This window comes from Triticum urartu, chromosome 4A (genome assembly GCF_056163025.1).
Source record: "Triticum urartu cultivar PI428250 chromosome 4A, HENAU_Tu73, whole genome shotgun sequence".
In the NCBI taxonomy this organism is placed as follows: Eukaryota; Viridiplantae; Streptophyta; class Magnoliopsida; order Poales; family Poaceae; genus Triticum; species Triticum urartu.
Genome location: NC_141876.1, coordinates 227,085,844 through 227,100,963, shown reverse-complemented (window position 1 = coordinate 227,100,963; position 15,120 = coordinate 227,085,844). Strand labels below are relative to the sequence as shown.

The 15,120-nt window shown below is 44.7% G+C and overlaps 1 long non-coding RNA gene across 3 annotated transcripts; it reads left to right on the top strand.

The window, feature by feature from the left end:
- Positions 1 to 628: 628 nt before the first annotated feature.
- Positions 629 to 9,192, top strand: LOC125551369 (uncharacterized). Of its 3 annotated transcripts, XR_015600789.1 has the most exons (4): positions 1,379 to 2,720; positions 2,837 to 3,482; positions 4,093 to 4,181; positions 9,097 to 9,192. It is a non-coding gene; the product is annotated as an uncharacterized LOC125551369 (long non-coding RNA). The 3 variants fall into 3 exon arrangements; XR_007302488.2 differs by lacking the exon at positions 9,097 to 9,192 and having other exon boundaries at positions 1,392 to 2,720; positions 4,093 to 4,419; XR_007302487.2 differs by lacking the exons at positions 4,093 to 4,181; positions 9,097 to 9,192 and having other exon boundaries at positions 629 to 2,720; positions 2,837 to 3,625.
- Positions 9,193 to 15,120: the final 5,928 nt, after the last annotated feature.

Genomic DNA, 15,120 nt, shown 5'->3' with positions numbered 1-15,120 from the left:
TCTCTTCGATAGACCCCGTGGTGGCTGCCGATGCCACTGTGATCGACTACGTCACCGACGACCCCTCCTTCTTGTCTGAGCAACCAGGCAAGCCCCCCCTTTGATCATCCCGATATCGCCCATTCCATTCTCTCATGCTTGCATTAGATTTTGATACTGTTATTGTTTGCTCCTATTCTGATGCATAGCCTGCTTTTGTAACCTGCTTATTGTTACCTACCTGCTTATCCTAAACTGCTTAGTATAGGTTGGTTAGTGATCCATCAGTGACCCCCACCTTGTCCTTGTTGCCCCTACTTCATCATCGAAGACCCGATCAACGGGATCGAAGACCAGGCCCCGGCACCACACATCACTTACCCCTTTTGTTGCTCGACTCTGCAGAGTTACCATCGAGTGCCGAGGGTGGAACCTCTTACATCACTCCTGATGAGATCTCTGTAGTGTAGCTATTCGGTCATGGTCATCGAGGGTGATTTCCTCCTTAACCACTTCCGTTACGGCTCTGTCGTGCAACCCCTCAAGTGTGGACCTCAAGGGTGGATCCTCTTACGTTCACCTTGATGATAACATCGAGTGGAATTCATCATGGGTGATTCCTCGGGTTTTCCCCTTGGTGTTAGACACCCAGTTACTATGATTACTATGACTTTACACTGAACCATGTTACTAAAGACGGGTCGGCCCTGAGGGGTACCCGAGCGAGCTTAATAGCGAGTGATGTGGAGTCGGGTTGACCTGAAAGTTGCCCGCGAGATACTTACGAGGCGTGGCCGGGCATTCTTAGCCCTTGCCGCAAGTACTCGAGATGGGGCGACTGGGTCACATCGATCGTGAGTCTCTGCTCGTTACCGCGCGTTCCTAATCCACTAAGATTTGGATATTTGATCCGAGGGGCCTCTGGCCTGATAGCACTAACCATCACGTGGGCATAGTATGGGCGTTCTACGTCGTATGCATCAGCCGAAGCTTAATAGATGTCAGCGATTGAGCGGCGCGCGTCGGGTTGGACTGCATAAGCTCCTGCCTTATTGAAGGAGGTAGCTAGGTCTGCTCACCGGCCGCCCACGCAACGTGCAGGAGTTCCCAGGGCGATGGCCCAAGACCCCTGGGGGCATAGGCTTAGTCCGGCGTGCTGACCTCTTTATTAAGCCTAGGTCGGGTTGCGGCGTATTGTTTGGCCGAGGCTGGGCATGACCCAGGAAAGTGTGTCCGGCCGGAGTTAATCCAGCGTGGTGGGTAAGTTGGTGGACCCCTGCAGGGAAGAAAACATCTATCGATAGCCTGTCCTATGGTAATGGAAACTTGGAGTTGTATCCCGATCGATACAACTAGAACTGGATACTTGTGATGAGAACTGGATGGTGATGAGAATTGGATTGTGATGATAACTGGATAGTATGGCTTTGGGATTGCTTTCTCGCAGGGAGTCGAGAAAGGATCTCCGGCCGAGGTTGATAACACTTCTACTACTTTACTTTATGCTACTCTATTCCCTCCTGTTGCTGCAAGATGGTGGTTTCAAGAAGATGCTAGTCTTCGATAGGACTAGGTCTTCTCTCTATTCTGGCATTTTGCAGTTTAGTCCACAGATACAACCCATTCGTTTGATACAGATGCATACTTAGGTTAGATCTGATGTAAGTCTTGCGAGTACTTTGGATGAGTACTCACGGTTGCTTTGCTACCTCTTTTTCCCCCATACCCGATTGTTGCGACCAGATGACGGATCCCAGGAGCCAGACGACACCACTGAAGACTATTGCTACCTCGAGGGTGCCTACTACTAGGTGGAGACCGCTGACGACCAGGAGTAGTTAGGAGGATCGCAGGCAGGAGGCCTTGCCTTTTCGATAGTATATGCTTTTGTGCTAGCCTTCTTAAGGCAAACTTGCCTAACTTATGTCTGTTCTCAGATATTGTTGCTTCCGTTGACTCTTGTGTTTTCGAGCTTATGTATTCGAGCCCTCGAGGCCCATGGCTTGTAATATAAAGCTTGTATTTTTTTAATTTGTGTCTAAAGTTATGTTGTGATATCTTCCTGTAAGTCCTTGATCTTGATCATACACATTTGCGTGTATGATTTGTGTATAATTGAATCAAGGGTGTCACACTTACCCGTGAAGGCAACCCATGATTCCACTTCTCTCGCCTTTCCCACGAAGGGCTTGTTCGGTTAATCCCTCCCACAAGAGGATTGGAGAGGATTTGAGAGGATTGAGGTGGATTTTGACTTGTGGGGAATTTAATCCCTCTCAATCCCCTCCAAACCCCTTCAAATCTGAAGGAACCGAACAAGGCCGAAGGCTCCTCAAACAGCAGGCATCAACCACCATGGGTAGGCGAAGGAGATGAAGCAGCAGGCTCGATCTGCTCGTGTGTCCACCTCCCGCCGCCCATGGACCTACAGATCATTGCCATCCCGAGTGATGAACTTGGAGGAGGACGGGGATGAGCTCACCGTCTTCCTCGCGAGAGGCACTGGCGAGGCTACGCGCTTTGATTGGGCGATGGACGGCCCCGTCCCGCTCTCGCTTCGCCATGGATCCGCCCTTCTCGTGCGCCGTGCCTTATGCTAGTAGGTGGGTGGGGGAGGACGAGACGAGCTCAACCCGGACGAGGTCGCTGCGATTGTCGACGCCTCCTCTGTCGCCGGAGGCCATGGGCCCTCCTCATCAACCGCACAATCCACCTTTGATATTGTTTTCATCGGGTGTGAGGTGAGTCTCAGTTTCTATTTCTGCCAATTAGTTTTTTTTGTTAGATATTCACAGAAATTTAGGGAGTATCTGTCGTCAAAATATTTTAGGTATCTGCACTCTAATGCTTATTTCAGGATCAAGTGAAGGTGAGCAGCATATTCAAATTTGCATATCATGGCCAACCTGCTTGTTTAGCACAATCCCGTAGGCTGCACAAGAAGTTGCCTTGGCTATCTGTGGTTGGTTTCGTAGTGTATTTGGGGTTATGCCTGTGTTTGGAGTCAAAGATTCCAACACATGTAGGCATCTGTGTGAGTTTGTATGGGTCACTATTTTGGGTTGAAGAAGATTGATAGGGTATAGTTCATCTGTAAAAAGTGACTATGAATTTGTTTTTGTTTAAAGGTTTGCGATATTGTAGATGGATTATTCATTGAATTGTTTAGACTGTTTACTGGAAATTGCAAGAACGAACTTGAGACAATTAATAAAGCAGTGTCCATTTGAGCAACTGAAGGTAAAATATTCTTGCTTGGTTATTCCAGTTATGTTGCAATATTTGAGTTTCGTGGCTCAAGATGTCGATTCACATTGTCTTACTTCCTGCGTACTGGTTTCTTTATACCCCTTGACGGGGAGATCCAGGAAGGAGGGAAGGAGGCGAGTCTCTCCCACGGCGTCGCCGTCAAGGAGCACTAAGGGACCTCCCTGTCTTGGTTTGTAGCATGTACATTCACCACGCCGCCGCCAGCTATATGCATCACCATGAGGAGGACAAAAGTGAGCACGGTGCCTTAGACAAATCAATCCTATTTCTCTCCTTCTTTGCAACGCAGATAGGTCAATCTGATTCAACAAGTATTTGTGATTCATTGTGCACAAATTAAACATTTATGCAATTAGGATCTAGATCTAGATTTTCAGCTTTGTATGTTCATTGGGGATTTGTTGTTGGTGAAAGAGAGAGCGAAATAGAGGGAATATTCCTTTTTCAAAAAAAGTTTAGATATTGAGCTGTACGCCTGTACTTTAGAATGTAATCTAGGTGTTCAAACTGCATAACACCGTTACTAAAAATATTTGGAATTTATCTTGTAGTGTTTGGTTTGTAGAGATGTAGGCTAGTGAGATACATACTGGTTAAGGTTATGTGATCTGTTTGCCATGTCGGATCCATGTAGCACAATGCTTCATACTCAGATCAAAGAAAAAAGTTGATCAATAGGTTTCAGCCATGGGTAGCCTCTCTTGCAATTTTGTGATGTCAGGTTTTAGCCATACTTTTTTTGTCAACGAATGCAGATTAGGTTCGTAGCCCGCATATGTATTTCTTTGCAGTTTTTTTCATGTTGTTAGGCGTGATTAACTAACATGTCCTTGTATGTCTTAGTAAGCTCAAGGACTATGTGGGAGCTGACCTAAAGAATTTTACAGTGTCACAATAATGGTTTCGCTAAAGCTAGCAGGCGTTTCTGACCTGTAAGTTCATTTTGTTTTCTATAGTTCTTTGTATTCCGGTGTCATTAAACGTATGTAGCAGCTAAAGTTATGTGTAGGTAAGGTGGAACGTGAAACTTTCTTGTCTCCTCATCCCAGTACTTCCATGTTTATTTCTCATAGATGCTGCCTATTATATAATACCAGGTCGTAGAGTGTTTGTATGCTAAATCCTACCAAAGTTATTGGTACAACTAATGCATTCGCTCTACTGACTAAATACATTGACAAAGCTACTCTTTTCTCTAGGCATTGCATTTTGTAAATTAAAAGAAAACGAGTAGCATCTAGATATATGTATTAATTGGTTTGTCAACTATTACCGAAAAAGGCTTCCGTCCCGTTTTATATATAAAGCACCAAGCAATTAGCACCCAGTACAAACACACGCCACGCCACCGCAACACACGCACATACCCAGGGCAGGATACAAAGGCGTTGAGCGCAGCAACACCACCTCTAGCACTACCACGCAGAGATGAAGCTACATATGACGATCCATGCGCTCCAAGGCGGCGCCCTCAAGAAGGGAATGACACCAGCACGCCGCCACCGCCTGATCCAAGGATCAGAGTTTTCCCCGAAGCCGCATGACGGGCGATGAGAGCCGTGACGACGCCTTCAAGAAGGGAACGATCTTCGCCGTCGCCGGTCCGTTCGAAGATAAAACAGGTTCTCACCTCGGCCAACACTCACCGCCATCGAACGCCACATCCCAGCAACCACGCCGCCCACATGGCCATGGAGACCGGGTAGCACCAAGGCACGGGCTCTACCCACGAGCACCGTGCTACCACCACCAGGGCCGCCGCCCCAGCATCCAAGACCTCGACACCACCTCACCCGAGACCCGTCGCACCCCAATGAAAGAGACGAGCGGAAAGGTCCGACCTTTCGCACCCCTGGGCGACCCCCAGCGTCGAGACCCAATAGGTCGCCCAAAACTGGCATCCACCGACCTGTCCTGCAGCCCCGAGCGCGAGATGAGCTCGGTCCAGCAGCATCGAGAGGGCGACGAGGTCAGTCCTATTGCACCGTGCGGGAGACAAGCTCGGTCCTGCTGCATCGGGCACGGGACGAGCTCGATCCTGTAGCACCGGGGCGCGAGACGAGCGGTGGACCGCAGCTGGGAGAGGACCAGCCTATTGATGGGAGTAACGCCCGGGCGACGAGGAGATGGGGTGAAGGTCGAGACGGCCCGACCGCAAACGAGCCGACGCCGGAGAATCCGGTCGCTGCCACGAACAGATCCGTTGAGCTACCGTGGAGCCGCCATGACACCGGGAGGCCATCACCGAGACCTCCTGATAGAGGTGTACTGTCTTTCGATGAGATGATGGATATCGCTTTGGTGGAAGTCGACTTTGACGATCCGACTACGAACGTGCGAGGACGTCGCGCCTTAGCAATTGCTAAACCAACTCCGAGAGGTTATTGACCACGCCAGAGCACGATCAACCTGACCATGAAGGTCTATTTCCTGCAAGCAAACAAAGAACACGCAAGAAATTAAGATTGCAATCTGGATATTGCGAATATAAGATGAAAGCTTTATTGATCAAGGTGGAGTTCTGTGACATCTTTGTCTGGTCGTTGAACACAAACAAAGTATGCGAAATTGCAGCTATGGTGAACTTTTAATCTAAACAAAACCCAAAGTCTAAACGATGCCCTAAGGGCTGTATATACGGATGAGAGAGGGGGGATTTCGTGGCCCTTGGAGGAGGGGTCTGAAATCAACCCTAACTCTTGTATCCCCACACATACGGACTCTAAAAACAACATATAATCAAGTATTTTGAAATTACATGGGCCTGGCTCAAAAATAAGATGACGCAGCACCTACAATAGCCTCTGGACAAAATTTATGAACTGGCATCTCGTATATTTTGTGCAAGGCTTCATGCACTCATTATGGTGGCTTCAAAGCCCTGGAATCATCACTTGTGACTCCGTTCGTGTTCCCCTTGCGGATGCCATCATCTCCATGCTTGAACTTGCTCCAAGGTTCATCTTTCTTGTCCAAGCTAGGCCCTTCATTTGTAAGCAAAATAAATGTACCCAATTTAGGCAGCATCATATTGTCATGAACATTAGAATCGTTACCAAGAAACGAAAGTACCTGGTAATTCAATTGGTGTGCGCGAGCTCTACTAATTGGTCCAGTATGTATAGCAGTAGGGGATGTGGGTGTAACAATGGTATTGATGTCCTCATCATCCTCCCCTTCTTGAAATGAAGTCGTCCTCGACTGAATCTCATCTTCCTCTCCCAAATAATGCTTCAAATATGCAATGTTAAAAGTGGGACTAACCCCAAAATCTGTAGGCAGTTCAAGTTTATGTGCATTATCATTTATTTTCTCTAACACCTTAAAAGGACAATTAGCACGTGGCATTATCTTTGATTTGCACAAATTAGGAAATATATCCTTACGCAAATGTAACCAAACAAGATCTCCAGATGCAAATACAACATATTTTCTACCCTTATCTCCAGCAAGTTTATATTTAGCATTTATACGCTCAAGGTTTTCCTTAGTTAACTAATGCATTTTTAGAATCAATTCAGCACGTTCTTTAGCATCAAAATTAACCTTCTCTGAAGATGGAAGAAGCAAAAAAATCAATAGGTGCACGAGGTAGGAAACCATACACAATTTTAAAAGGGTACATCGTAGTAGTAGAATGCAATGAACGGTTATAAGCAAATTCAATATGAGGCAAGCATTCTTCCCACATTTTCTTATTATTTTTCAAAACAACCCTAAGCATAGTAGACAATGTTTTATTGACTACTAAAGTTTGTCCATCAGTTTGGGGGTGACAAGTAATACTAAAAAGCAGTTTAGTCCCAACTTAGCCCATAAACATCTCCAAAAGTGGCTAAGAAATTTACTATCACGATCTGAAACAATAGTATCTAGCACGCCATGCAAGCGAATAATTTCACGAAAGAACAAATCAGCAACATTAACAGCATCATCACTTTTATGACATGGTATAAAGTGTGCCATTTTCGAGAATCTATCCACGACAACAAATATGCTATCCCTCCCCTTCTTTGTTCGAGGTAAACCTAAAACAAATTCCATAGATATATCCTCCCAAGGAACACTAGGTACAGGCAAAGGCATATATAAACCATAAGAATTGAGTCATGACTTAGCTTTTTGACATGTAGTGCAGCGAGCAACAAAACGCTCAACATCACATCTCATCTTTGGCCAAAAGAAATGTGTAGCCAGTATGCCCTCTGTCTTCTTCATGCCAAAGTGTTACATTAATCCTCCTCCATGCGCCTCCTGCAACAACAAAAGACGAACGGAACTAGTTGGAATGCATAGCTTGTTAGCACGGAACACAAATCCATCATTAACGACGAACTTGTTTCATGTTCTTCCTTTTTACAATTTTGCATTACATCTTTAAAATCAGCATCATGCACATATTCATCTTTGATGGTCTCCAAACCAAATATTTTGAAGTCAGGTTGTGAAAGCATAGTATAGCGACGAGACAATGCATCATCAATAACATTTTCTTTACCCTTCTTGTGTTTAATGACATAAGGGAAAGTCTCAATGAATTCAACCCATTTAGCATGTCTACGATTCAGTTTAGCTTGACTTTTAATATGTTTCAAGGATTCATGATCAGAATGTATAACAAATTCTTTGGGCCATAAATAATGTTGCCATGTTCTCTAAAGTCCGAACAAGAGCATATAATTCTTTATCATAAGTAGAATAATTCAGACTAGGCCCACTCAATTTTTCAGAAAAATATGCAACAGGTTTGCCATCTTGTAATAACACACCTCCTAATCCAATTCCACTAGCTTCGCATTCAAGCTCAAAAGTCTTATTGAAATTAGGAAGTTGGAGTAAAGGAGCATGTGTCAACTTATCTTTCAATAACGTGAAGACTTTTTCCTGTGCGGTACCCCAAACAAAAGGTACATTATTTTTTGTAAGCTCATTGAGAGGTGCAGTAATGGTGCTGAAATCTCTCACAAAACGCCTATAGAATCCAGCGAGGCCAAGAAAACTTCTCACTTGTGTGACCGTTTTGGGTTGCGGCCAACTCTCAATAGCTTCAATCTTGACTTTATCAACTTCAATTCCTTGTGGAGTAACAACATAGCCAAGAAAAGATATTCGGTCAGTGCAGAAGGTGCACTTCCCAAGGTTACCAAACAAACATGCATCACGTAGAGCAATAAAAACAGCATGTAAATGTTCCTCCAAAGATCTGCTGTAAATCAGTATATCATCAAAATAGACTACCACAAATCGTCCAATGAAAGCATGTAAAACTTTGAGTAGCTTCATTTCATGCCTTGCTTTGCCATGTTAAGTTCCTGTAGCATATAGTTTTCATGCTCCAAAGTGTGCCACCTGATGTTAAATTTCAGACTTGTGTTAATTTCACTAAGTCTGAAACCTGTTATCATTTGCATTTTTGCCATGCTTGTTCGAACATGTTAATGGATGAATTGGCCGTAACTCAGTGTTCATCTGTTGTCAAGCATCATGAGTGGATCCGTGCCATGTATTTTGTTGTCATGTTTGAGTGCTGTAGCATAATTATCTTGATGCTTTTAGATGGCTACTTGCTGATTATCGCAGACCGGTGCCATATTTGTTTTGCTTTCCATTTTCAAACCCTGCATCCGATTCCGGTGTTCTTTATATCGATTTCAACCGAAATCACCTCACCTTTCCAGTGACACTCTTGGATTTCCATGTTGAGGCCAGATTCAATCATTCCTTGTCAAATCTTCCATATGCATCACCTACCGCATCCCGCATAGCATACCATGTTTGCATCATGTTTGTTTGAGCATTGCACGTGGTTGATTGCGTTCCTTTTGATTGTTTGTCTTGTTTGGGTAGAGCCGGGAGATGAGTTCACTAATGAGGAGCCCGTTGAGTTTTCTTACGAGGATCAAGACAACTCTGACAACTTTGCAGGCAAGATGATCATACCCTCGAAATCACTTCTATCTTTGCTTGCTAGATGCTCGCTCTTTTGCTATGCCTATGCTATGATACCTACCACTTGCTTATCATGCCTCCCAAATTGCCATGTCAAACCTCTAACCCACCATGTCCTAGCAAACCGTTGATTGGCTATGTTACCGCTTTGCTGTGCCCCTCTTATAGCGTTGCTAGTTGCAGGTGAAGATTGGAGATCGTTCCTTGTTGGAACATTGTTTATTGTTGGGATATCACTATATTATCTTGTTATCTTAATGCACCTATATACTTGGTAAAGGGTGGAAGGCTCGGCCTCATGCCTAGTGTTTTGTTCCACTCTTGCCGCCTTAGTTTCCGTCATATCGGTGTTATGTTCCCGGATTTTGTGTTCCTTACGCGGTTGGGTTATAATGGGAACCCCTTGACAGTTCGCCTTGAATAAAACTCTTCCAGCAAGGTCCGACCTTGGTTTTACTATTCGCCACCTAGCCTTTTTCCCTCGGGTTTCGCGGACTCAAGGGTCATCTTTATTTTAAACCCCCGGGCCAGTGCTTCTCTAAGTGTTGGTCCAACCCAGAGCACCGTGCAGGGCCGTCCCTTGGCAACTTGGGTTACGTTGGCTCCCGTACGCTTAGCTTATCCGGTGTGCCCTGAGAACGAGATATGTGCAGCTCCTATCGGGATTTGTCGGCACAGCGGGTGGTCTTGCTGGACTTGTTTTATCATTGTCGAGGATGTCTTGTAGAACCGGGATGCCGAGTCTGATCGGAATGTCTCGGGAGAAGGAATATCCTTCGTTGACCATGAGAGCTTGTGATGGGCTAAGTTGGGACTCCCCTGCAGGGATTTGAACTTTTGAAAGCCGTGCCCGCGGTTATGAGCAGATGGGAATTTGTTAATGTCCTGTTGTAGATAACATGGAACTTAACTTAATTAAAATAAATCAACTGCGTGTGTAACCGTGATGGCCTCTTCTCGGCAGAGTCCGGGAAGTGAACACGGTGTTGGAGTAATGCTTGACGTAGGTTGTTCTAGGATCACTTCTTGATCATAGTTCTTCGTTCGTGCTTTGCCTTCTCTTCTCGCTCTCTTTTGCGAACAGGTTAGCCACCATATATGCTAGTCGCTTGCTGCAGCTCCACATATTACCTTGCCTTACCTATAAGCTTAAATAGTCTTGATCGCGAGGGTGCGAGATTGCTGAGTCCCCGTGACTCACAGATTACTTCCAAACCAGATGCAGGGACCGATGATTCCATTCCAGATGATGCGCTTGAGCTCAAGTGGGAGTTCGACGAAGACTCTCGCCGTTACTATGTGTATTTCCCTGATGATCAGTAGTGGTGCCCAGTTGGGGCGATCGGGACCGTGTCGCATGTTGGGGTTGATCTTTTATTTTGGTACCGTAGTCAGACCATGAGTGTATTGCATGATTGTAATGTTATTCATGTATTTGTGTGACGTGGCGAGTGTAAGCCAACTATGTATCTTTTCCCCTATTATCTATTTACATGGGTTGTTGTGAATATTACCTTACTTGCGACATTGCTTTCAATGCGGTTATGCCTCTAAGTCGTGCTTCGACACGTAGGAGATATAGCCGCATCGAGGGCGTTACACCTGTACTTGACGTATAATCTCCTTCGTCTCCTCTGGATTGGTACGGTATGGCGCACAGTTAGGCAGCGAAGCACCGGGAATTAAGTCAATCTAATGCTCAATCCCTCGAATAGGTGGTAATCCGGTGGCACGTCTTGTGGAAAGACGTCAGCGAACTCCTGCAAAATGTTAGTGACAGCAGAAGGCAAAGAGGAGGGTACATCCTCGAAAGAAAATAACGCCTCTTTCCACACAAAAACATAGCAAACAGATTTGCTGAAATCTAGATCATCAATATCAAATTTGGTGGCAAGTAAACATGCACTTTTCAATTTAATTTCAGAAGCAACACTAGATGGTTTATTATTAGACTTCATTTGTTGCTCAAATTCTTTTGCCACAATCTGATTTTCACTCTTATGTTTCTCCTGTTTTGCTTTATTAGCTCTATTAATATCATCTTTCAAAATGGAATCAGGAGTCATTGGAAGCAAAGTAATACTTTTTTCCTTATGAACAAGAGTATACTGATTGTTTCTACCATGGTGTACAGAATTTTTATCAAATTGCCATGGTCTACCAAGTAATAAGGAACATGCTTGCATAGGTACCACAACACAATCAACATAATCAGCATATGTAGAGATACTAAAATGCACACGAACAGTATGTGTTACCTTAACCTTGCCGTTGTTGTTGAACCATTGGATGTAGTAAGGATATGGATGTGGTCTTGTGGTGAGAGATAGCTTCTCCACCTTCTCCATGCTAGCCAAGTTGTTGCAGCTTCCTCCATCTATGATGACGCGAACAGAACATTCCTTCACAACTCCCTTTGTATGGAACAAATTATGCCTCTGATTTTGCTTAGCTTGTGTAACCTGCACACTCAAAACACGTTGAGCAACTAAACATTCATACCTGTCAGCGTCTTCACGAGCCATGTATTGCGTCTCATTTTTAGAATCATCTCCACCGTGTTCTTCACGTGTAATAAGAGCCAAAGTCTCCTCATCATAGTCACTAGCAGACTCATAACCACCATCCTCAGTAGCAATCATCACATGCTGAGATTTGCATTCTCTTGCATAATGACCTCTTCCCTTACAACGATGACAAATAATATCACTTGTGTGTCAAGATGGCAATGGTGCCTCGAAACCCGCGTCCCCGCGGGTTTTTACCCTATTAGGGGACGGGGATGGGCGACTTTCTATCCCCGCGGGGCTGCTCGTGGGTACATTATTAAACCTGGCATGTTTCACGGGTTTAAACCCGTTTGAGTACTACCCGAACCCGAAACCCGACAAAACCCGTCAAAATACATTATTTAGCACGCACCGATCTATCTTGACCCAAGTGGCCCAAAGCCACAGTGCCCGAGGAGCCGAGCCCCACAACATCGAGGCCCTGGAGTACAAACCAACCCCTCACTCGGTCGATGCAGTGCTGCTCGCTCTTTAGGACTCTCTCTCCCGCACAACACGACACCTAAACCTAAACCTAGGTCCCCCAGCCATTGTCTGATGTTGTAATATGCTCATGTTTTTCTTCCAAATGTTGTTGTTTTCATTGACTGCTCGTGGGGACGGGTTCCCCATGGGTTTTGAAAATACAATGGGTTTAGGGGACGGGCAAAAATTTAACCCCGCGCATGTTGATGGGGACGGGGACGGGTTTGCGATTTTCTCGTGGGGATGGGTTTGGGCAAGCAAAACCCGGTGGAAGCTGATGGAGGTGTCGATGCTCTTCTTCTTCCATGTCTTAAGCGCTGCAATTTTTGAAGTAATTGAGGTGTCGATGGAGGTGTCGATGCTCTTCTTCTTCCACCATCTTGTATCACGACTGGAGGTGGCAGCTGATGGAGGTGTCGATGCAGTAGAATGTGTGGAAGTAGAGGATGCACGCGGTGTCCATGATGAAGGTCGACCTACAGAATTGTTAGTTCGTGCCAATGCATGTCGATCCTGCACTTCACGTTCAGCTTTACAAGCAAGATGGAATAAACGAGTGATATTATTGTACTCCTTATACTCTAGAATGGTCTGAATCTCTCTATTTAATCCATCCATAAAACGTGCAAGCATAGCTTCATTATCCTCAACAATACCACATCTAATCATGCCAGTTTGTAATTCCTGATAATATTCCTCTACAGAATTTTTTCCTTGTCTTAAGCGCTGCAATTTTTGAAGTAATTCACATTGATAATATGGTGGAACCCAACGAGTACGCATAGCAGTTTTCAAAGCAGCCCAAGTAGTTAGAATATTATTCGGATATAATCTACGATGTTCAAACCACCACACACAAGAAAAACTAGTGAAAGCACAAAGTGTAGTAGCAACACATCTCTCCTCGGGATATTCTAAACATGTAAAACGTTGTTCGGTTTCTAACCCCCAACTAAGATATATATCAGGAACGTATCTACCCTCAAATGGTGGAATATTCAATTTCAGTTTAGGGGAGATGGTCATGATCTCGTACCTGAGGGGGAGCCCTACCATTGCAATTATTTGCATGTGGACGGCCTGGTGGTTGTGGTGCTGGTGGTTGCACGTAGTTCTGATTTTGATCAACCTCATCCTCATAATCTCCCGCATAATCATCTTCCTCCGCATCAGCAGCAGGAGCCACAGAAGTATTAACAGCAGCACCAACAGTTTGGCCGGGCTCAAGAGGGACACGGCTCGCTCGGCGGAGGGCTGTTTCACGACGTGGAGATAGTCGTTGTTGTTGTTGTTGTTTTTGTTGTTGTTGTTGTTGTTGTAGAGGTGCAGCAGGTGCAGTCGGTGGTGGTTGTGGAAGACGCGCAAGCAGTTCATTAAATTTGTTATCGAGCTTTGTTTCGAACGTCCTCTCAAAGCTAGTTATCTTATCCATGGCCTCTTCAAAATTGTTCAGCACATCTTGCACCTATTCAGTCATCATTTGCTGAAATTTATCATGCAACTCCTGATTCATCATGTTCTCCCAGTCAGTCTCATCGACTTGTGATCCTGCCATGGTTAGCAGCAATAGAAACACACAAGAATATGACCCTACAGACTACTAGAAAATGGTGGTGGTGGGCGTCACAAATCCATCAAGCAAATCTCAAATTCTTACCAGTTCTTACCCAGCAGCAGGCGGTGATCGGCAACCGTCGTAGTCAAAACTCTCAAAACTTGGATAGAGCGATTACCAGGGAGAGTCAAATGCACGACGTAGATGTATGTGGAGCTGGGAAGGCTTATAATATGGTAGCAAAAAAGGTCAGCAATAATCAATTCAGAGATGCAAAGTTGAATAAACACTCAACGACGGTACTGTGTTGGTCCTAGGCTAGATCGTGCTAGAGACGCGAGCCTAGAACACTAACAAAATCATGGCGCTGCACGTAAACAAGGGAAAAGCACACTCTGGAAAAAAATTCGCTCTATTTTTTTTGCGCTCCACTTTTTTTTGCGAAAAATCACTATAATGGCAAGTATCTCAAAACTCTTTCCACGTCAAAATGACAGGATGGGCACACAAAAAATTGACAATTTTTTTTGGAAATTAGGGCAGCGATGACGAAAAAGTGCGAGAAAAAATCACTATGATGGTGAGTGTCTCAAAAGACTCAGAAAAGCCTAAAAATAGGATAGGGAAAAAATATTTCTGGTCGCCGAAATTTTGGCCCAAAAACTGTCCGGGGGTCTCCAGACTCTTTTTTTTCGAAACCAACTCAGGCAAGGAAACACGAATCATAAATTAGATGGATCTCGAAAACAAACCAAATATGAAAGGAACTCGGATTGGTGGTGAATATATGGTGGTAGGATATGGCAGCGGTGTTTGTATATGGCAGCGATGGTGGTAGCGGTAGTGGTATATGGATACGGATCTGTGGTGGTATATGGATACGGATTGGTGGTGGTATATGGATACGGATCGGTGACGGATAAGCGGTGGTGGTAGATGGCAGGGGCGATGATGATGTTGCGGCGGCGGCGTGACAACTTATGACCATAACTCAAAACTCTAAAAGACTAGACGCTAAGACCAGCAACTAGACACGACGAAGCAACCGCAAATTCAACAAAGCAAAAACCCGAAAAAGATTATGCAAAGGCTCAGATTGGTTCGGATATGATGAGCTAACCCTAATTTTTTTGTGGCTTTTTCATGGACTGTAGGTATGAAGAACAGACTCGATCTAAACTACGAAAAACTGTAAAATCTCACCGAGCAACTGATACGTATCCAACGTATCTATAATTTTTTATTGTTCCATGCTATTATATTATCAACCTTGGATGTTTTATATGCATTTATATGCTATTTTATATGATTTTTGGGACTAACTTATTAACC